This window comes from Pieris brassicae, chromosome 6 (assembly GCF_905147105.1).
Source record: "Pieris brassicae chromosome 6, ilPieBrab1.1, whole genome shotgun sequence".
In the NCBI taxonomy this organism is placed as follows: Eukaryota; Metazoa; Arthropoda; class Insecta; order Lepidoptera; family Pieridae; genus Pieris; species Pieris brassicae.
The window spans coordinates 17497761-17522928 of NC_059670.1; the positions used below are offsets into that span (position 1 = coordinate 17497761).

The 25168-nt window shown below is 32.9% G+C and overlaps 1 protein-coding gene across 1 annotated transcript in view; it reads right to left on the bottom strand.

Moving 5' to 3' along the window:
• The window catches only part of LOC123710695 (SH3 and multiple ankyrin repeat domains protein 3), a 124234-nt gene that overhangs the window by 90024 nt on the left and 9042 nt on the right, over positions 1–25168 (bottom strand). Inside the window, exon 2 of the mRNA XM_045662779.1 lies at positions 3887–3920. The gene's annotated coding sequence lies outside the window, so the exon portion shown is untranslated. The remainder of the gene's footprint in view (positions 1–3886; positions 3921–25168) is intronic.

The following is a 25168-nucleotide window of genomic DNA, read 5'->3' on the forward strand; positions in this document are numbered from 1 at the left end:
ACAACGGCTATATAGAACTTCTTCCTAGAGTCCTCTTGGGATGTATTAACTGTACACCATTCTTCCATCTACATTATTGTTTATGTGTCTGTTTCGTGTCTTAAAATAAATAACAATTAATCATACTATAGTGCTATCGATAGTACAACGATGTCGTAGATATTTATTCTTTACAATTGGTCTCCCGTTATGTTCGATGGCCGAACCGCAATCTTACGATTGGAAAATTATCGACGACTCTGTGCGAGGTCAGCATAAGCAATAAGAAAAACATGTATCCAGAAATAGCCCTTAACATACCAACATAGATATGAAAATTGCTTACAACTTACTGTATTGTTGGTGTTTATCTAGGGATCTGTTTTTGCTCTGAGGTTTTATTTACGTATTTTGGTTACGGTCTATTGTCTCGTTTACAGATCCGTTACTAAAAGGCTTTTTGGACTACAGCCCAGGGCCCCGTGGATACAAAGGGCCCCCGTCCTTACTGAAAATAATAGCGGAAATTTTCAATTTAAAAAAAATCTATAATCCAATCATAAGGTTGGAGTCCCTGAGATCAATCAACTAATGTGCGATGCGCGTCTCGCGAAGTCTTAAAAAATGTTGTACTGAAAGTTACTAAAATATCAGTGATTTTCTAATTGAAAAAAGCAAAAGGAATAACGCAAAAATCTATGAAATAGAACTGCAAGGGAGTTGTATTTGTATAAGCAAGGACGCCATATTTTACTACTACGTCATAGAATTGTTGAAGTGTGTCAATACAAATTGTTGTCATCATATTTCTAGGAACTTTATGTAAATTTTGACTAACTCCGTAATCATTGGGTATATCATAAAGTAAATAAAAAAATGTGTATTTTTTGTTATCTTTGATATCCAGGAAATCCGATATTATGTGTTTGCATTAAATTCCATTAGCTCTAAGAGGGGAAAAAGTAGTGATTGTGTATTAAAAATGCATGTATAAGGAACATAAATATTAAACAAGAAAAAGTATATCGGAAATAACATTTCCTTAATAAAGTAGCGTATTTTCTGATTGTTAATTAATACTAATTAATGTGCAATATTTCCGACTTTTCATCTAGTTTAACGATGTAACCATTATTATGTTACTAGATTTAATATATTTGGAAAATGTATAAAAAAAACAGTGGCACTTATAACCTTTTGGATCTGTATATGTTTCGTAATTATTGGTTTTTTCTAACAGGCATGGGAATCATTCTGTGCCTGACACGCCGTGAACTAAAGATCTTTTACTGCGCCTTACGAGCGAGTGAAGATTGTACTCAATTCCATTTTTGCTGAGCCCGAGGTTCAAACCAACGATTTTAGGTCATAAGCCACTACGCCACTGCTTCTAATAAATTTAAAATATACCTATAGTCTAAATAATTGTAGTATAAGAATCCATACTCCAACAAATATTTGAATTTTTGTATATAACGAATTAACTCAAAACCTACTGGTATCAAAATTCTCTTAACTCTAGAATGCTACATTAGCCAGAGCTAAATTCCAAAGCAATGTTGAAGCCGGAATGAAAAATGACTTTTATTAATTTGGACAAATATCACTGGGATATCTGGCATGAATGTGTACTGCAGGTAGCACGGTTACTCTGTAACAATAAATAATTATTGCAATCCTGACATCATTGCTGAGTTTTGTGTTGCGGATAGAGAAAAGTTTATCAAAATTTCATATATACATGTATACATTATCGCTATTATAAGATTCAGTTTCGGCGCAGACTAAGACGCGTGAAGTGAAGTATGACTTGTATATGAAAATTTAAGCAACTATATAACATACGTACAAATAAGAATATATACTATACATAATTATACAGAAAATGCATATAAAAATGTTGTTTGTCGCTGGTTTGAATAGAATTAAATTAATGTACCTAATCAGTTAAATTGCGTGTTCTTGGTCTATTCTCTTTGGCACTTCGTTTGGGGATTACTTTACTAATCTTTCTAATAAGATATTGAATTTCTAGGTTTTTGGGTCAATGATACAATTTATGATATTAAACTGCCGTGTTTATCGCGAGCGTGATCGAAGATTTTAAATTAACTATCGTAATAATAAAATCTGCTAATTAATTTCTAAAATAGTAAGCATATTAATCAGCGACTTTATTATCGACGGCCGCCTTGACTCAAATATGCTATTTTAGTGTAATAAATTAATGATGTGTGTAAAACACACAACTATATATATTGTGATTGAGGAATGAAAGTAAATAAACGTAATATGTTGTCAGTTGCTCTGTCGTTTCGAAGACAATTAAATATAACTCCCCTTAAAAACTAGATTTCAGGTCATATTTACACAAGTTGTAAAAAAAAATGCCACTTTAGGTCTGATAAAATTTTAAAACGGATGTCAATCGTGACCTGAGTATCCCATGAGCATGCGCAGCACTTTACATACCAAGTGCATAGTTCTTATAGCTTGAGTAATGACGCAGTTGATATATAATAGGAATACCTTCACAACTCACGTTTCCTCTCAAATATAGGTAAAGGTCCATTACACCGATTTAAACTGCCTACCATAATTTAACTTCATAGATTTACGAAGGTAATAACTAAATGTACCTGTAGTTATCTAGTTAAATCAAATTACCGCCCACGTCGGTCAATGCAATTTGCTCATAAAACACACTATGTTATGAATATGTGCGCCTACATGTGCAATAGAAAAATTTGGCAGTTGGGCCTATCGCTATAAGCAAGGTTGTTTCATTACTGCTTTGATTTTTTTCTATTAGATCTTTATTGCTTTGTTAAAATAACATAAAATACTGCCTGTATTTTATGTGAAATGATTTAAAGAACAATTAGTCTTCCTTTGCCGGTATAACCTTTCCCTTATGTCAAATTAGCGAATGGGAGAACGAGTACGGGTGTAAGTTGTCAAAAACAAAGACTGGAATTCTATTTTTAAAACAAAAGGTTCCTTTTATTTAAAAATAGAATTAATTGGAGTATCCGATTCAAATATGGAACCATAATTAACTTACCGTCATTTTGTTGTATTTTTTACAGATTACATATCGGGTACAATGTGAATTTTTGATTTAGTTTTACAAGTTTTCTTTTTTATTGGTCCATATTAGGGTTGTCTAGAAGAAATCGCTTGTAGCAAAAGACCGCCGTTGCCTCATTAATCATGCAACCTGTTTTTTATGTGTATGTTTTTGTATAAGGTAACGAAGTGTGAATAAATAAATAAATAAAAGTTTTCTTATACATCTTTTAAAACTATTTTATTTCTGCTGTTTTCGTCAGATTTGAACATATTTTATTAAATTGTATATATAGGGTTCATTAAAAAAAGCAAACCTAATGTTTTATATTGCCGTATGTCACTTCATAATCCACCTTTTCACGATGGAAAATCTAATTGATGCGAAGCTTTAGAAACGAATTCAATTACAAAAATCAATTAGAGCGAGTGATTCGCGAATGCGAGTATGAAAGGTGTTTTGCATAATCCTGTTCATCATATGAGAGTTGAACACTCTTCAAACTCTTTTAATTATACATATGATCTCTTCCAGGCAATCCTAGTTGGAAATACTAATAAAAATATCATAAAATACAGAAATATAAATTCATTCAGATCTTGGCCCCATTTTTGTTTCTGTTTTTTGATATATTTATATTATATTTTTATAAGTATGTGAAGTATATGCTCTGTTCTAACTGTTAAGTCGCACGCAACAGCCGTAATTCGAACAGAACAGAGTTGAAAACTGCACGCCACTCGTAACTATTCCAATGCACGACAAAGAAATTTAAACCTACATAAGTCCCACAAAATGTATTTCCGTAAATCTAAACGAAAAGGGAATTCAACTTACCTCTGGCTCGTGTCTGCGCATCCCGGAAGCTGACCTGTAACAATATTGCATGAATTAGTTACTCCGAACACTCTACGCCATTAATAAATAATAAGCTTTTCAAATGCGGCCACTAACTTCGAGTTTACGTTTACTCACGGTAACCAGGGCAACGCGCAGCGTGTCGTAAATTTTAAATAATTCAGGGCAAAATGTTGAGCCTGTTCTTATAACACCTCGAACCTTAGCTAAGTGTTATTAATTTTATTATTTATTAATATTAGTTTCTTTAGAAAGTATGTACATCCAAAAATCATGGCAAGATGTTTTCAATAGATCTCTCGAAACATGATACGATAACTATAGGTACCACATTGTTCACATATAGATAGATATCAATGTAATGGTATATAGATTTTATGTCTGACATATATTTGCAAAGTTTAATAATTAATATAATCATGTTTTTTTCTCTACATTTACATTTCCGTTTTACTCTATGTTTCGGCAAGTTTTAAGATGTCAATAATTTTCCGGATTAAGTTAGTTAGGCACGCTTACAATCCTTATTTATTGTTTTATTTAATTAAGTAATACATCGCTTAGTAGCGATATTAACCGCCCTTTGCACGTTATTTTTTTTAGTTTATTGTTAAAAAATTCAAATTTTAGAGCATTAAAGTGTAGATAAATAAATAAAACGTAAATAATACCGTATTTCCTAGCCACACGGCATCAATGTATTCAGTACGCACCAGGAATCGCTACTTAGAACAACTATGCCTTTAACCAGTGCGAACCGTTCTTACTAAGATTTATTATCTTATTATATCATTACTTCACTGTAGCAATTGTGATATTCAAAATAATATTGATAATACGCAATATAGTTTATACGCAAATTTGTTTTAAGAAAAAGTAAGAGACTTGTAAAACTTTTCATAAATTTCCTAGGTGTAAGTTCCTGTGCCAAATAATTTTTTTTTATTGTACCTTCTGGAATTCACAGTTTGAACAAAATATTGATATGGTTTTGTATAGACCTGCAGCTCTTGCCGAAAATAACTAAAAGTTATTTTGTGTTTTTAAAATAAATCTTTGTATATAATTTGTGTAATAATAATATTAATATAATGATGTATGGGGATGTGACTGCCTTTTTTATTTAAAGGTCGCAAGCTGGTGTACGATACACCGGCTGTAAGCCGTGCAGATTTTAATCAACCTTTTGAACTAATATTTTATAATAACACTATTAACAATAGTATTTTAAGATTGGGAAATATATGTTAAGTAATATTAACATGGAGGTACGGTGGTCGATTCCCTTTGGTTTAGACATCATTAAATGCCATAATTTGAGTAGAAATAAGTTATGTATTGCTTTAAATTAAATATAGTTTCCCATAAGGTTTACCGATTACAAATTCTCAGCCTTCGCGATCAAACCCGGGACCTTATTTATGTTAAGCGTTCAGTCACGGCGACGGCTATGTTAGTATATACACTATATATTATATGGTATTCCAAATGAGTAATGTTTGAGTGTTTGCATATCTACTCTGCGCAGGCCATTTATAGAATTGTGTGAGAGAAATGATTTAGTGGACAGCCGCTGCAATAGAGCTGAACTGTTGCTAAGGCCGTCTTCACTCTAAAGAGGCGGACCATACTAATTGTTATTTATTAATAAAAAAACAATTCAATTCATATTTCATGCAGAAGCATTCTGTTTCTGGTCCACGTTTTGAACAGCTCTTGTTTTTGTAGTAGTTCATAATACCAAGGACATTTAAACATAGAATATAATCGTTTCAATTGTAATCGATTGAAATTATTAGTTAAACGGACAAATAAATATGCCAAATCCTGTTAGTAGCTTTGCTTATTTGTTAGTAGTTTGGTAGTCGCGTGAGAGCAAACATAGACTTGTTTTATTATGGGAAATCAATTTGTAGACCCCCGTTGTCCCGCAACTTGTTAAAGTGACGCGGGGAATGTGGGGGCCCGTCCGTGAGTGCAATGGAAACTACCCAGAATAACCCAACAGCCAAATATACTTGTTACGGGATGCACGGTAAGTTTCCCTCAATCCGTGTCCCCCTCAAGAGCATCTGCACACGATCTAAGAGAAACTGGCTAACGTAACTACTATAACATAACCAATTACTCAAATCAGAGTTCCGCTGTCTCTCGAGTTGGTCTCACTTACGCTCTTATTACCATTGCTTAGACTTTATGTTGCTGAAAAGTATTTCAGATCTCGGAGGCATGCGCTGCCGTCTTAGATATATTTGTGACAAGTTTGGGCACAGAGAAATTAATGTAAGTGAAACAACAATGATTAGTAGTTTAAAGGGTATATATATCATAATTATTCTTTATATGTGTGTATGCTACATATATGTATGCTGTAAATATATTATATTGCAAAAAAACATCCATTCCTATCTGTAGGTAAAAGTCAAAATAACTTCCAAGGTGAATAAATCCTTAGGTTAGAAAATTATTCGTAATTCCGAGTGTAACATCGCTGTGTAAACGCAGCCGGCAGCTAACACGCGTTGTTCGCTAAATTGCCTTTCTTGGATGTACATCAATCAACTGTATATAATAAACTATTTTAAATAAAAACCTTTATAAGGCTTTCCGGTCTTCAGGTTAAAGAGAAACTAATTACTACATAAGAATTTTACATTTTTAAAAGAATCAATACATATTATATATTTGTTTTTTTTTGTATATATTCAGATTGTAGGTGTTGTAAAAGCTTTCTTCCTCTTACCGCCTTAAATGGTTTACATATAAGGCGTATCTGGCGTGGTTTCCCGACGAAACTTGTCTTCTTTTGATGGGTTGCTAGACACAGAACGAACACTCGGCTCGCCTTAAAAGCAATTAAACAGTCAAGCAAAGTTTTGTGTCTTCAATTACAATTGACACGAAAGTACAGGACGGCTATAAGAGGCTTCTGATTTTGTAAGTAGATACAAAGGAAGCTGCTAAGCAAGAACTTAGATCATGATAAAAGAAAGTTCGCTGTTTGTGGTGACTAAGATATTTTCTGTGGAAGTACAAAAAGTCGGCAACCGTAACCCGACCTCGATGGACTTAAGTGGCCGTCGTCCGGTCTTATTACATGCGTCTATCAAGTAATAAGGGAAGGCAATTACTATATTATTGAAAGTTCTATCTGCTATAGCGTTTCACAAACGCTTTTAGATATTATATATGATATAACTAGACATTTAGAGTACAAGGGAATCTCACATAAAAGTTTATGTTATTTATTAATGCGTATTGAAGATCTGTTATCACAAAATGGAATTAGCAATATTCTGCTGTTTATATAGCATTATCTTGGGAATATTTTTCCAATGGTTTATTAAGAGATATTTTTTTTAAAATGTAGAATTCAAACATTAATACAAAAAGCAAGGTCTTATATAAAAACTTAAAAAGTCAATTTATATTCGTGTATTGTAAAAATAAAGAGTTAAATTAACAAGTATAATACATCCATTCCTAAAAACAAAAAGTCACTCACTACACAACATCAGTATTGTCTTAGAAAATTACTGATCTATAACTTTGAACAGACTGACAGAAAGAGGACAATGTGACTCTTCATTACACGGTCATAAGAGAATAGCTTTAAGAAGCTTAAAGCATTTAAACAAATATTAAACATGATAAACATTGCACGGAATATTAATCCTATATTCTATTCTATGGTCACTTCTGCGTTTGATATAAGTCAATAAGTATATTTTTCTACATTAAAAGCTCTAGTCACGTAAGTTTCAGGTAAGCTTGAAGCGTTAATGGACTACACAAATAGATCGTGCAGGTCCAACTTAAATTAGCGCCAATTAAATCAAACGCGAGAATCACAATTTTAAAATGTAAATATAATTACTAGAAAGGGAAGGTGTACGAATCATAGACCAAACTGAACTTATTTAAGGTCAAATATATAAATAACAATCGAAATATAACACGCAACATTCCATCCGGCAGCTAGGAAGGCCTCTCGTATTTAATAGCCAACTATAACTGTTAATTCTTAAGTAATTAAACAAAGACGCATATAAATTGTACTGCTAATAGTCAGGGGTTAGGTCAGATTCGCATGTGAGGTTAATAACCTCGCACCCAATTTTAAGTAGGGCTCAAATTTAGAAAATGTTTGTTAATAAATTCCATCTTTTTTAATACAGTAACGTAATAACAATGATCACTTTTTCATTGTAAGGGCATCTTAACGGCAGCAATATTAGATAATATCTCCATCAATCGACATCTATTGCTATTATTTGCGATTCTTTATGATATATTAGTTTCTATAGCATATGTGCTGTGTTGACGTAATTGCTTTGCATGACTGCACCTCTCAACCCTGAGGTCCTGCTTTCGAATCAGCCTGTGCACAAGTAGATAGTTTTGTCTATGGAACAATTACCAGGCTAGGACCTGGTGATTGCAGCACCATAGTACATAAGATAATAATAAAAAGATAATATTACATAAGAAGTATAAAATCTTTATATACTCCAGTATGCATGAATTATAACAATTAAATTAAGCTCTATGAAATTCACGGGTTTAATGAGTTAGTCAAATTCGTTTAAAAAGCTGAACTCAGCTTGAGTAGTCCTTAATCTCAATAGGACCTTTGTCTGCACACGGACGTCCTTTGTATGTGAACAATACGATTTTCCCGACTTGAGCACGTTTCCTGTGGTCTGTATGAGTGAGACGCTCACGTGGTTATGAGTGAGAGTGGGCTTGAGGTGTAGCAAAGCAATTAGGAATTTACTTTTATTCGTCTTAAATAATAGAGTAGGGTTCAGATACAGGTTAGATAGGTTGTAAAGGTACAGCCTAACTTAAGAGTATTAGAACTTTCTTGTTAAGTGTATTAAAAATAACGTTTTTTTTCTGAAAAGTTTTGTCTGTCTTTAATCGATTAGAGATTCTAAAACACACATTGTTCTTTATTTAAACAGAGATAATAACCATAGATTTCTCACTCTCTCCCACTCACACACAACTCACTAGTAGACCTACGACAGGATAATTAAATGAAATAATTTAGTAAATTTTGGTTTTAATATATCATAAATTCATCATACATTTTGCATAATGCCGTTTGATCATAAATAATTATGAAGTAATATATTATATTATATGCTTTAATGGGATTTAAGTACCTCCTTGGTACTATTTGAGGCCGTTAAATCGGCTGTTCTTAGATCATCTGGCTAAAGTCAATTTTGTATTATCACTGGTAGTTTACAGGGTATATCATCTTTGCCGAGAATGTTCTAATGTAGTAAAGCGTTAACTGTCCCCTGGCCTCTTGACCGACACTCGACTATATCTTATAAAATTTCCCCGTACTAAGTCACGAAATGAAGCGTTAAAACGTACATATCGTACTGGTTTTAGATGTATGTAACATCTAACTTAAATACATAGAAATATTATTGAATTGAATAGTTTATGGGACGTTATAACCCCTTTATCTTTGTCCCATATTTAGCATCTGTTTCATTTTTTTCTTTATAACCAAGGTCATAAACGATCAGCTACTATTAAGTAGATTTTAAGGTACCACAACCTGTCCTATAAGATATGGCGGATCTTCTTTTTGTTTTTCTACGTATGCTTGTATAATTTTATTTCGATTAAAACTTTTTCATATCAAATAATCATCGTGTATTTATTTTATTATTTAGTAAGATTTACATTACATTGTATTTAATTACTGTAACCCAATTTTAGTATCTCAAAATAAGGTTACGCTAATTAAGAAAATTAAAAACATCTGAGTTCTATATTAAATCTGTAAACAAGATAAACGGGAGTGTATAAGTGGTTTAAATATGAACAGTTTTGTGTGTAAATATGAACTGTGGCCTAAGCGTGCAGTCCTGAAAAGATTTTATTTTCTGTGCGCGATAGCAAATGCTCCTACAATGAAGGAAGTAAACCGGAACTTCTACAACACATTTACTACGTGTGTCAGGCACAGAAGGGGGATCACCCAGATGTCTATAAAAATAAAACTGATGAAAGGAACGGATCCAATCTGTTGTACTACAAATGGACTATTATTGATTAAATTAAAAGTATGAATTAAGCTATAAATTGGCCAGATTTGGTTGAAATTAGCGAGGGTTTGTTGCTAATTTCGCGCTCTTCATTACTTTCCGGGGGGTACGAATGTAATAATAAAAATAAAATAATGTAATATACAAAAAACCGCGTTCTGTACGAAAAGTTATGTTGCTAGTCATCAGTCTATACAAAACTAAACACGAACCCGAAGGAGAATAAGTCTATGAATACTAGATACTCTAGACAACTGAGTAATCTATATTCAGTTTCTATCCACGTATTTCATTTATTATTTAAAAAATCGCCGTAAGTTTATACCTTGCACGTATATCATTAGAAGGCTTTTTGCGTGATTTTGTGTCGATTCAGTTACAACCATTCGACGCGTTCATTGATTGCGGCCGGTGTTGTGGTCATACTGACATACATACACCTATGACCTATTACAGTTTACTACTAGGTTCGTTTAATTTAGTGTGTGACACGATTTATAAAAAAAAAAACAATTTTATGACACGGTTTATATATACAAGACGGTACGATGTCATGAAAGCAATAACATCATTTACAGAAGCAAAAGAAATTATTGATTTGGTCTGAACAACTATTAAAAGTGATTATTTATGAATAAAAGTCATTTAATACATATTTATATCTCATATTTAATTTTTACAGGTAGTCTAAATATACAACCGACAGTATATATATATAAATAAATTTAATTAAGCTTTAGATAAGGTTATCTTTAATACATTATTAGAAAACGGTATTTTCCGCTTCATATTATGACCTATTTGAGGTAGTTTTCAAAGATCTTCCACAGGCCGTCGTCATTTGCAGGTAGGAACGCCCTTATCACGTTACCCAGGATGACTGCTTCGCGCTGTAGCTTGTAGCCCTTACATTTTATCAAGTTACTACGTCATACACTGAAAACAAGTATGTCAAAATTAAACCATCCCTTCTACTGATATAGCTTGCTTTCAAGAAAAAATGTCTATGAAGATACACCAGTACATTCGAAAACACGAACTATAAGCCTCCTTACATACTCTTATGTACCCATCGCGACTTTCCAAGGACCTTTGACAAAGTAATGACGCTCAGACAAAAGACCTACCTTCTAACCCTCCGAACGATACTCGAGTAGGGTTTCCATAAACGTTTGGATTAAGTGGATTATTTTAAATGTTAAATGTAATAGTAATGTATTTACTTGGTAGTCAACACATAGGCTCACGTTATGTGATAAATACAGAACATAGGTTCAGACTTCAGAGTTATACTATGATTGCGTTTATGTATGATGGTAAGCGCACGAAAAGTCGCGACAGTTCTGTTAATTATAAATTCTATTTTCTTATTATTCTGTGATACGCGCGTAAATAAAAGATGATATTACTAAAACCACTGTAATCTAATGCTGAATCTTTGTAGGTTCTAAGCAGCTTTCATATCATTATTTTATGTGGAATGTAAAATTTTTATCTTTACATCTCTTTTGTCGGGTATTATAAAGCCCGTATCATACGTTAAGAGGATTAAAGGTAGAAAGGGGTTTTAATATCTTACGAGGAAAATAATGAACTTTACTTTAAACAAACAAAATAAACTTTTTTTTAAAAATAAAATAGGGGGCAAACGGGGGCAAACGCTGACCTGATGTTAAGTGATACCGTCACCCATGGACACTCTCAATGCCAGACGGGTCGCGAGTGCGTTGCCGAATTGGTTCGGAAATACTTCAGTGGGCAGCTGGTTCCACATAGCGGTGGTGCGCGGCAAGAATTGCCTTGAAAAACGCTCAATAAAAGAAAAAATAAATGTTTTTTAAATCTTGATTAAATTGTCTAATATTAGACATTAGAGTTATGAACATAGCAGAAAGTTTTAAAATGTAATATACAATGATGATCTTGAAGATATCAACGTTTTTTGACAGATGACATCGCAACCATGTGACAACAGGTCAAGCGTTTGAACTTTAGATTAATGATCGTTTAAAGGTCAATGATATATAACCTACTAAATGAAGAAGAAGGAAGAATTTACGCCATATCAAAACCAGTATATCGCGTGTATAATAAACCCTGCCAAGACAAAAACGTCGTCACCCTAGCTAGCCAATGTAAACGCGCATTTTTGATACCCTGCTACTCCGGGTTACCCTCCAAAACGCGACTATTCAGCCATTGTAACAGTGGTGTGGTGCTTTTCAGCTCCTTCAGATATCTAAGTAACTACGCTGTTGATGGCTCTCTAGTTTTGACGTGGCAACAACTTATATAAGGGAAATACTAAACAATTTTTATAACTGAACCACCCCAGTTGTCTTTGTTTATTGTATATACAAACTTGTACATTAGTTTAACTATTCTTTACGTTTACTTACAAGTTTGGTATAACTTAAATACAAAAACCTGGTTTAAAAATGATTTAATATTAAAGAATATTGTTACCGCGGTTATCAAACTGTTAAAAATAGCTACCAGAATCCGAGCCATCCTTAGTCAACAATAACCAGTTCAGTTAAATATGTGTTTTTGTCCGTCCATCAGCATCCTGAGACTGCATGAGCTATTATGTACCGTTATGAGTTAAGTTACTTGTAAGAAACATACAATTAATTAAAAGAAAAACTCGTTCGGAATGAATTATTTAATATCATACAACATTCTTTGGTTTTTTGTATAGTGAGGGATAAATAGTAACATTGTTACAAGATTTTTGCATACGTTTAATTAAGACAGTGTACGTGTATTGTCACCGTGACCACGCACGCTGAAAAGCACGCGAAACGTCAGAAAAAAAATTAAAATTTTGAAATATGTAAATAAGTTAATAATAATACATAGCTTTAATCCGTTCAAAAAGTGTTTTTCTTAATAAGACAGTGTAGTTCGATGTTCCTGACACCTGTGTAATGTGGAAACACAAACTGTTTAAATAGTATGAGTGTAGTAGTCAGTTAGAAACGAGAAAGTGCGAACTATGCCTTATATTTCCAATACATTTTGTTGTATGGGACATACGCAGACTAAGTCTCGTTTCTGAATCTTACTCTTACTAATCTCTCTTAGATTGGAGGATCATTCAATGGGCTTAGAGGGCGATTCTCTATTGGTAGAGGATATTTAAATACACATTTAAGAGGGACGTGGCTTTATTTATTAACAACTCTGCTACGTCATCTTAAGATTTTTGGATTGGAAAATTGAGAAAATCACCTGCTCGATGTAGCCAACTGACATAGACATATTTGTGTATTTATATACACGCGTTAGAAGTTATACTTCTTTGGCGTAAGACGATAAAAATCTTTTTTTCCTTTGCCTTACGTAGAATATATTTGTAGAAAAAACGACACTAAAAATAGAAAAAAGGTATTCATTACATTGAATGTTTTATTATAACGCATTATCTAGTTAACTAAAGTTTATTTAAATATCACAAAAAAAATATTTCTACATTTTGCTAACTTCAGGGTGTCGGTTTTTTGTTTACGCATTGCGCACGCATTTTAACTAACTTCTTACGCGCCAAAAGAAGTAATTTCAAAAATAATTTATGTATTCAATGTTGCGTATACGTAATAAGATTATCACTCAATTAAACCGACTTCAAAAAATCTGAAGCTGAAGGGTTATCTATTAAACGTAATTCAGACGTATTAATGTGACTACCGATGACCTACTAATGATTAAGAAAATGTATTTAACAATTATGTTATGTTATTCAATAATTAATGGTTTTTAATATGTTCGACGTCCTGGTGGACAGAAAAACTGTGTCCACTTTGTGTTTCCACCACACCAACTTCTTTTCTATTTAATTTAATAAATAAATAAAATAATAATAACAGAACCTTATTACATTTAGAATTCCGAAAAATTTTTTTTGCATTGATGACCATAACTATTAGTAAAGTAATTCAGTGATTCCATGCGATATATAATCTATTCTCAAGATTATTTCAATTAAATAAAAGAAAGAACTTCAACTCACTTGTTTAGCCCCAGGGCAGAGAATGGCTGTGCCTTGTTATAGCGACCATTGCACGGCCATTGACGTTTTGTTACGAGGTTTAAAATCGTACCATATTATGAAGTTATGTCACAATACTACATGTATCTAGAACTATCCGACAACTGAATGGAGAGTCCATCCCCATTTATATTTCTTTATATTTAAATAAAAGTATTTTAGCTTTATTTATTAACAGATTCTTTTATATATTTAAAAAAGCTCTGGTATGACGCACACCTCGAGCATCAGTAAGTTACCATGCTAATAATATAAAGCATTCGAAATGTGCATTGGTGTGTCCAAAGACAATATTTTCTATGGGTATACAGTATACTTCATCTTCGTACACTAATGACAGAGTTTACTACAATCCTGTAAGAGGTAACTGTATTGAAAAATTTGCATTTTCGCACATATACACAACCCATTAAAAAATTATTGAACTCCGAATTTCAGAAGTCAACGACTTTAATTTCTTAATTGTCCCATTGTGGTGTTTTTATGATAAGTCGGGAAACCAGTTAAAGTAACTTTGTAAAGAGTAACTGTAAGTTACGTAACGCGGTACATCTTTTTTCAATTAATAACTGTACAACCTTTTTTAATTCAATGTATTTGAGTCTGGGGTATGTCCATGTTTAACCAAGTTTTCCAACTGTACATATCTATGAAATTATTGACATATTTAGGAACCATTTAAAAAACTGGGATAAGTTATGGTTACACAACACACACTAGTAGGCTTCAGCGAGCGACATCATCCTCCTTATTTAAAATTCTCAGGTATGGTGAAGAAAACATCGTGAGGAAACCGGGACCCTCTAGTCCAAAAGAAATCGGAGATCTAAAAGACCTGGACCAATAGAAGTCGTACCTGGATCAGTACGAAACATCTGAGGATCTGTCTCTCTGACGGTGACGGAGAAATTCCCAAACATCAGTTCGATTTAGGGGAATGTAACTCAAGCGATAGTGATTCATTCATTCGTACATGTTTTCGTACATGGTAACTCCGTTTATTCGTCATCAAACGAAAAATGAGATAATTCTAGCATAGATGTAGTCTTACTTGCGTATAAGGCAAATCAGCAAGGATATACAGCTATATATGTATATAGCTGAACTTTTTCTACAATTGCAGCAATCATATTGCAAGAAGCAATCAGAATAGTCATATTTCACAGCTGTCATCGCACAAATACACTTAAATAACTTTATTCAAAGTATTAATGAGTTATTGTTAAATAACAAGTGGTCGGATTCATAATAACAGGTAATATCGGAGATTATCTGCGCCCACGCAACATAATCACGCAGGGACACCTATAATTTAAGCTACATGCCATTTCCGTGTCAGTCGTACGGATTGAACTGTGGTATTTTGTATAACCAAACGCCTCTTCTGCCCTAATATTGAATTGAGTTTTTAAGGTATTATTTCAAAACTTTTTATTCAACGTTACAGCTAATTTACCCGACGAAAATCCATCCTATAATACGAACTGGCAACAATATTTGTTGTTTACTAAAAATCAATATTTATATTATCTGCCCAAAAATACTATTATTAACACAATCATATTTTTGTTCTTTTTATAGAAAAGGGGGCAAACGGGGAGGAGGCTCATCTGATGTTAAGTGATACCGCCGCCCATGGACACTCTCAATGCCAGAGGGCTCGCGAGTGCGTTTCCGGCCTTTTAAGAATTGGTACGCTCTTTTTTTGAAGGATCCTTAGTCGAATTGGTATTAATATATAATATAATAATATTAGTATTAATATAAAATATTAATTATTTGATATACGTATAGAATATTAATTATTTCTGTTATCAAATGAGTAAATTTAGTTTTTGCGCAAATACGTGCGCATTCTTTAGAGTTTAGACCGTCAACTGATCTACTGTTCGTATAAATACTGTGGCACAGGTAATGCTTCTTCCTCAATCGAAGAGCTCTGTAATACAGCTAAACCACCGTGTTGGGAATTGTAAATTGAGCCGTTTATTTGAATGGTTGCCTTCCGTGACTTGTGGTCAAAATCCATACATCTCAGTTTCATAGCTAAACCCTTTCCGGCATTGTGTATTGCGAGAATATATATTGCCTTTTTAAATTTGAATTATCGTTACTATGTTTTTATATTTTAATCTTTAAGGTATCCAACTCCTAATTATTATGTCGGTACTCCTACTTATATAGATGTAAACCTTGATAAAATAAAATAATATATGTTCATTATGGAACATAAGAAACATGTATTACTTATTCCACGTCAATTAATTTAAATAGGTAGACATCCCTACTCATCGGCAAAGAAGACAGAGGATGTAGGCCGAGAGAAAAAGCCGGAGTTAAAACTGTCGGTACTCTTTTATAAAAATTCAAATAGCAATTCATCAAACAACACTTATTTTAAAACAAATATCGCGAATTAATTAGAAGTAGCACTAGTCCCAGGTCCTGTTATCAACTAGATAATCGTCAACTTTGTAGTAAGCCTTTTTACATAGCCTTTCTTTAATCCCTTTATTAAATTTATTAAAAGGCAGAGATAAAAAAGCTTCTGGGATTTTATTAAAGAAGAGTATCCCTTTTCCCAAAAAAATAATTACTAACTTTAGATAGTCTAGTACGGGAAAATTGGAGCCTGCGTTTGTTCCCAGTATTAACATTGTGCGTATGTTCTAATCTAGTATTGTGCATACTGGACAAATGTATTTTTTATTGTATTTTTACGATTTTTGTGTTTTAACCCATTGTATTAGAACCTTTCATTATTCTTTTACCCAGGTAAGGCTCATCTTAAATCCAGGTTATAGAGCACGGATGCCACCAATTACCCATGGGCTTAACATTATAGTAAAGAGTATTCTTTTAGTTCAAACAACTAAATACACCGGTGTAAAACTGCTCAATTCATTACACCCCGCCTTTTTTTCAAGTAATTATGTCATGCAGGGACAAATAGATTAAGTTCACTTGGCCTAAATAGCATGAAACATATCGCAAGCTCTAATGATCTCTAGTTTTTAATGTAGAAAATGCAACCTCATATCTGTCACTTGACCTGGTTGCGGTTCTAAAATTACTCAGTTTTAGAAGTACTAATCACCTTTAAGTGCGCAGCGAATTCAGTGCTGCTTTTTAGAGAACATTCATTATGAAGATTCGCTTGCATCGGAATGGTATAAATTATTTATTTAATCCAGTCGCTAAGCGTGATCCAGCTATGGATATACCGTAATAGATTTCAAGAGATAACTGATATCCTGGTTTTCTTACAATGTAACCCAATAGTGGTCGTGTGTCTGATATGAAGGAATCACCGATTTGCATAGAGAATTTGCATATTCATTGTAGATCTTTCAGAGAGAAAATCTGGCAACTGGAAAAGCTATTTTTTTAATAATTCCCAAAAAATAATTTTCCCATGCTATTTATTGATATTAGACTTAATTAAACACGTATTGGCTACGGAAATGAGCCTTCTCCGATAAATTCTTGAATAAATTGTGAAGGTACCCAGTAGCCAGATATGTCAAGATATAAATGACAGGAAGAGTTTTCTGATAAGCCAAGTCTGACAGCATCGCCAAGGCTGACTGTAATCCGGACTTAGCTTTGATTCCTTTCTAATTACGTGTCTACTTGGTATTACTGGTAATACCTACAAGATAACTCCAATACTTGTTATTTGTTATCAACTACGAGATGTAACGTCAGCGTTCAATTAAAATAACGTCCTTGTATCAAAGAGCTTTTTAAAAACTTATCTTTATCGCTCGAACTGATACACTTAAAAAAATGTAAAGGGGACAAAATATTATTTTATATACAAAATTTGAGGGCAGCTATCCTGTGTCCAGCCATGATCCAGCCTTTGAGGGAGGAAGATTCTTTAAGTAGTTTAACAGTACGTTTACGTATAATATGTATGGGGAGCAGTGTTGGCCTAGTCGCTAGCGTGCGACTCTCATCCCTGAGGTCGTAGGTTAGATCCCCGGCTGTGCACCAATGGATTTTCTTTCTATGTGCGCATTTAACATTCGCTCAAACGGTGAAGGAAAACATCGTAAGTAAAACCATATTGCCATATACCCCAAAAAAGTCCACGGCGTGCGTCAGGCACAGAAGGCTGATCACCTACTTGCCTATTCAATTTACAAATGAAAACAGATACAGAAATCTGAGGTCTAGACCTAAAAAGGTTGCAGCGCCATTGATTTATTTTTTATTTTACGTATTATATACGTATAGTGAAAGTCAAATTTATTTACGCCTTAGAAATTAGGAATTAAAAAGAGATCGAAATGACAACTTCTTTAGTATTTATAATCGCAACAACCAAAGAAAACATTACTTAGGTATAAGAAGAAGAATAAATTTCATAAGTTTTACGTACAGCTTAGGTTAACATTCTAAGTTGTAATTTAAATGGTTATTTAAAATACGATTTAATATGTATGTATAATGGGTATGACTAACAATTATTCACGTTCAGTGATTTTAAATCACACATGTTTGAGACCAAAACATTTGAGCCTCAATTGATATAAATATAACTTTATAAACATTCCGAGCCAATTTAAAACATCAACAAGGCTTTGAAATCAAAAAGCGAACTCGATTGAAAGCTATCCAATTTAACTGCATAAAGCATCTGAAATCTCGAAGATTATTGTCTCTTAATACCTTACCTTAAGTCACAGAATTGAGATTACTTTCGAAAAGCTTGTTTCTAGATCTTATTGAAAACTCGTGCCCAGTAAGGTGCCGCAGAGTACTAAGATAAAATCGGTAAAGGATCGCTGTTGTGGGATCCATTATCTTGGATAGATATTTTAAGACACCGCTTTCTGGATCCCAAGGCCCCGTTAAAACTAAAACGACTATATGGGCCTCTGAAATCGTCAGAGCAGTTTGCCGCGTAATACACTTCTTTGTTTTACTGTTTACTGGAAAGGTGATCGTGTGATAGACTATAGTTTATTTTAATTTACTTATATTTTACGTATTACTTAGTCGCACTGAAAACTAGGCATCGCTTCACTGCAAGTGGACTGAATTAAGCCTTGACGAATTTTTAATCATGTTGTTTTGTTACCGTGAATTGTTTGCGTCTAAAACCGATTTTTCTATTATAACGAGTATGAGTGTATATGTTTATTTCTTTCTATAAATACGTATAAATGGAAAGATGTATAATTTATATTTAAATTACAATACTGAATCCTTGTCTTACTACGTTTTTAACTAAGAAGATAAGAAACTTAAAGTCAAATTTCACATTGTTACAATTTAAACAAGACGTTGTCAACAAACCTTATTATGACGGCCGCTTTTCACCTATCCAAAATATATAAAATGATTATTTTGCTATTAAATTTGTATTTGTATTTGTATTAATAAGGACGAATTATTACATGTTTTATTTGGCGACGATCAAGCACTAATTTTTTAAAGGAAATTTGATTAATTGGATCATAGTGACCTACCCTACTTTATCTTATTGAGACAGATTAACATCGACCACTTAAATCAACAAACTAGCTCTCAAATTACCTAAAAATATCTAGGTTCTTCGTCGCAGTCAATTACTGCAACTTGCGACGCCTTAAAAGGTGAACATTTAATTACACGTTTACTTTAATAATCCTACAATTACAGGTTTACTGTTAAACATTTTGATTAACTGAACATCAGCTAATTGCCGTTTAAATTATTAGGAATCTCGTTTATAATGTGTGCAATACTACTGATTTTACGTAACATAACGATTTTTTTCTAATTCCTCATGTGAGTGAATTTCTTTGAAATTGCCATATGTTTTGACATTCTGATGAATCAACACACATTTCGTAATAGACAAATTCGATGAGCGTTTTCCGAACAATAGTTATTTCGCCAGCCCTCGATCTCAGGGCTCAGAAACCAAGAACTCGCAATATACAGTTTAAATTTAGTGCCAAGATAAAAGGAATGGCGTTGACACATTTCCGAATAACGGATAGGGTCAAAACATGGGCCTGTTAACAACAATGTTGCAAAATCAAATTCTTTCCCACTGTTAATAGGAAATCATTATAGACACTAATAAATATATTACCGTCGTTACACAAGAATGTTGTGCGGTACAGGCAATGAACGAAAGCGATCTAAGCGTTCATTGAAATAAAATAAAGTACGTTTATTATGGAATATAAGATACAGGTATCACTTATTCCACGTCATTAAATTTGTATCGCGGACATCCCTACTGATCGGCAAAGAAGACAGGTGAAGGCCGAGAGAAAAAGTTAGGCCAAGTAAAAAACTCTCGGGACTCATTAACTTTGTATTAAAAATACAAACATAATGAGTCCCGAATGTAATTAATGAAAATGTAATTTCGAAATTCAAAATATTGTACTGCACTAAAGTGCACTTAAATATCGATACAAAGATAAGAGAAGTTATAATAAAGCGTCATTATGATTTGACAGGCATTAATTTTATGAAATTTAAATACCATGTTTCGATTACTATATTAGCTACCATATTCTTGCTTGCCGACTACAAGATGATGCGCTGCACTACGCGCTGCAATTAGATTAGGTAAAAAACCGGCTTCACCGGGGAAGGCGTGGACATTTACTTCGTACTTCGTTCACACCAGTGAGAAGCCCATTCTGGCTGATCTACGCCGGCTGATCACGGCCTTTTAGGCCAACAATGATATTCCATTGCAAAAAAAACCCTACAAGTGCAGTATTTGTCTCCTCGCACGCTGCAGCCCCCATCAAAGGCTAAATAGTGAGAATCATAGTCAGATCGGTATTAAAATATAGTCGTTCCTTAATACATTTTTAAATATAAATAGTTAGGTTGACCACCAAAACCATTAATCAATTATTTTAGCTATAAGCTAACAACTTGTCCCACGCGCACTCAAACAGTCAATACAGCCCGCCCGTTCACGCTACCGAGCCATTATTGAGATTTGTTCGCGCTTTTCATGTAAATTGTGTGTCAACTACGACTTGTTACCTACTGATGGATACACTTTATTACGCTTTAATGTTTGATTTTCAGACCTCATTTTATGTAGTCCGAACTTCGTCTACAATTCCACGACGAGATTTTTATCTTCTCGGTTGTTACTGCAGTTCAACCTTATTGGCTCAGATATCCTGCATCTATAAAGATCATTTCTTTAAAAGCAAAAATCATCAAGCATCTTTCAGAATCTAACATCCGTCGAATTTTAGATTCCTCACAAAACCATTTTAAACAAAACCATTTATCTTTTTAAAATCGAAATTTTAATATATGTATGATATATTTGTTATTGGGAAAAAATGGGACTGTATAAAAAATAAATCCGATCATTAGATTTAATTCAACCTAAAATAAATTATGCAGGTTAATATGACAATGGCGGCTTTATAATCAAATTTGTTGTAGCAAAGGAATTAATGCCTAATGGATTCAGGAAACCGCTGAGTAGCGACGGAGATTGCGTGAAAGTGTCACAAAGTGTGATCAATCTATTTTCAGGACACAATTCACCTTCACATTCAAAATTGTGATAAAAAGGTTGTCACTAACACATTCTAGTTGAAAGCTCTTGTAATCACGGCATAGAAGTATAAGCGGCATAAGATTTTTCTTTCAAACAAATAAATATATATATATATATATATATATAAGTTATAGTTGGAGTAAGTGTAAGGCTTAATAATCCTAGATTGTGTACACTTTTACTGTGACATTACTTAAATATTGTTATCTTTTGTGTCATGAACTATTTGTGATACTGCGGTTGTGTGTGTACAAAAACATTAATTCTCTCAATTTCTTCGATATGTCAACGTGTTCATAATTTAACAATATTAATATCTATTTAAAATACAAATCGCCTTTAAACACAAGAATCACAAAAAAAATCATATGAAATCCTACTTCATTTTAGACATCGGTAACAATAATAGCATGGCTTCATGCCGCCAGAACAGCGATTAAAACTTACAACGTAGTAGCAGGTTCGATAAAGTAAAGAATATTTGCAATAAAAGTCCCACAGTGTTAAAAATATACCGAGATAATGGATCCAACGTAAGTGGGCGTCGCGATCCTAAAATAGCATTCTAGCATAATAGCGGAATAATAAAATTATTTTCTCCTGTATTGCGTATTATATTCTAAAACAGACTTTATAATATAGTATTACGGTACATTTTATCTTGGAACTATTCATAAACGATACACCTATGTCGTGTAAAGCACAGAACATTATCTAAGTTTTAAACGTATAACAGCTGAATTTATATTAAAACACACAGGTTCCTTTTAGTTAAAAATACGACACAATTATTATATGCAGCAGCTTTCATTAAAAAACCCTTTATTGTACACGAGTTAAAAATGTGTGGATATTTATTATACGAACCATACTAAGCTAAACCGTATTGTTTAAAGAAATAGTATAGTCCCTCGTCCAATACCGGCTACTCCGGGTGTCCATAGGCTGCAATGACTGCATAAACTAAAAACAAACTGAAGACTAGTTTTTGACTATCAAATATTTTAATAACAAAATACATAAATATAATTTATTATGATGAATTACACCCATTTAAACATTATCATTTTATTTAAATATCTATGAATAAGGTAAGCTCTATTTGTCCCGGTCGGTTCAACGCACACGGCGAGCCACATCCGCCTTCTCCATACACAGACCTATGAAACAAGTAATTGATTCATTAACAGACTTAATTTACCTATAACTCTTTAAACCACCAGAGGAATCTGGTTTTTGTATTTATTTTTATTCATCGTTTTAATTATTTGTTCTTAAGATAGTATTGTGAGAAGAGATAATGTTTATTTTTAATTGTAATGGATATAAGTTGTTTCACTTAAATATTACATATGCTACTAAGTAGCCCATGGTAAGCAGGCACCATGAATACAAAACATATGTGAGAGAAAGAGCCATTAAACGGACGAAGAAAATGTAGTCCGCAATCCAGTGGGATTACTATACTAAATTTATGAAAAAGCATATAAACTGCGGTCATAAAAAAGTAAGGCTTACATCGAACAAATACTCTCTGGAATTTAATAAACCGATCACATTCGATAGAGCGTGGATAACAATAGAGCTCTTAAGCAAAATGGCCGACAAAAGCGCGGAAGTTCCCGTGGGAGACACCTGATCCATCACGATGGGAAGTGGGATTAGTATACAATGCATTGATGGGTAGCCATTATTTTTTTCAATAATCTATATTAAAATTACTACAGATATCTTATATTATTAAAGTCAAACATGTAATAGGCACAGAAGGCTGACCTGAGTGACTGTTAGAAAAAACAAATGATCCTCAAACCTCGAAGGTTATAGCGAGGTTTTTATTCGTCATATAATCGAAGCTTTTGACTTGCTGTCACTGACGCAAACGGGTGTAAACGGCAAATATTATTCCTATTTTTTCCACTTAAGTGCGAAATGTTCATCTAATGTATGCCACAGATGCAGTTTAAACGTATTCAATTGAGTGTGTCTTATAACACTACTTTAATTAAAATAAACATTGATCTCTTCTTATTTTACAGAAATAGGCGAAAGAAACCTTCATTAAAACAGTGTAATTACTTTTGCGTTTATTAAATTACACAAATAGTTTGTATAATATTGTCAAAATTTAGTACCAACACGCTAAATAATATACTAAACACGAGTACTCATAAATACTAAGTATCGAAACAATGTGCATGAAGTTCACATGACATTCGCTGAACAGTTTGTTTTGAGACGACATCTAAACACTACTCGTCACCCGATCTGTATACGTTCAACAGGATTTCCCACATATACCCTTTTTGATACTATTCTACCATTCAGTAGATCTATTTTTTAAATATATTACATGGTAGAAAGCGTCTTGAAAAATTTCTAACAATACTGTTATTAATAATTTATATACAAACATATATAATAACGATATTTGATGGCTTACTTGAATAGTAAGAACCAACCTTGCTTTACCTGCTGTAAATTAATATTCTTTATCTCCCTTAACCTTTTTAATCATATTGCTCATAGTTCGTCACGTACTGAAAAGGGAGTCGACGTATCTCTTTGATAAACTACATCCTAAAAGGATGAGACAATAATTTAATCTATTATATCTCTCTCGAGTAGCAGGATTCAATGTAATCAATGGATGCATTCTGGTGAGATCCACGCATGCGTGGTAAGAGGTAGGTAAACATTTATTAACACGGTATCACGATCTCTCAATGATAATAATTAGAGAACAATATAGTGCTATAGAAATGGAATACAACTTAATCTTTTAATAATAATAATAAATCCTGATTCAAAAATCGTATAATCCCAGCGAATTAACTTAAATTAGTATTTACAGTACAATTTTGTTAATTAACTGGGATGATGTGATGATGAATAATATAATAAATTAATAAATAATAATTTAATAAATTCGGTGCAAAAAGATTACCATAGACACAATTGGATATATCTAATTCGTATCTAATTGGATCTGTAGTGAACTCTGATACTGCCGCCTTCCTACTGAGTAAAAAGCATATAATTAAGGTAAGGATAGGAAAATACTATTAATGAATTGAATTGGAAACTAATAAAGAATACGTGGTTTGTAGTTTTAATTATGAAAATTAATCTTCAATTTGAAGTAATCGACGACCATGAGCCTTGGGAAAATAAGTAGCAATACGAATAAAATAAATAAAATGAAATTCAATCAAAATACAATAACTATATAATAATAAGAACTCTTAAACTGAATCCTGAATGTTAACTTTATATTTATTAATTTGTTTTACATAATTTTATTCTACATTCAATTGAAACGCTGTATTTTGTATCAAACCGTCAATAAAATAAATTTCAGTTAAAGGATGCATACCTATGCGTTGATCATGACGCTGTTAAGTGCATAATAACAACATCTAGCTACTATTGCATACGAAATGTTCTATTGTTGCACGATACGGAGAAGAATATTTAGTATGTTAAATAGTTTATTATGTGTGAGAAATATCCGCCTAACGTAAAGATTATTATAGATGCTTTAGACGCAAGCTTTAAAGATAAAAATATATACCCACATCGAATTATTA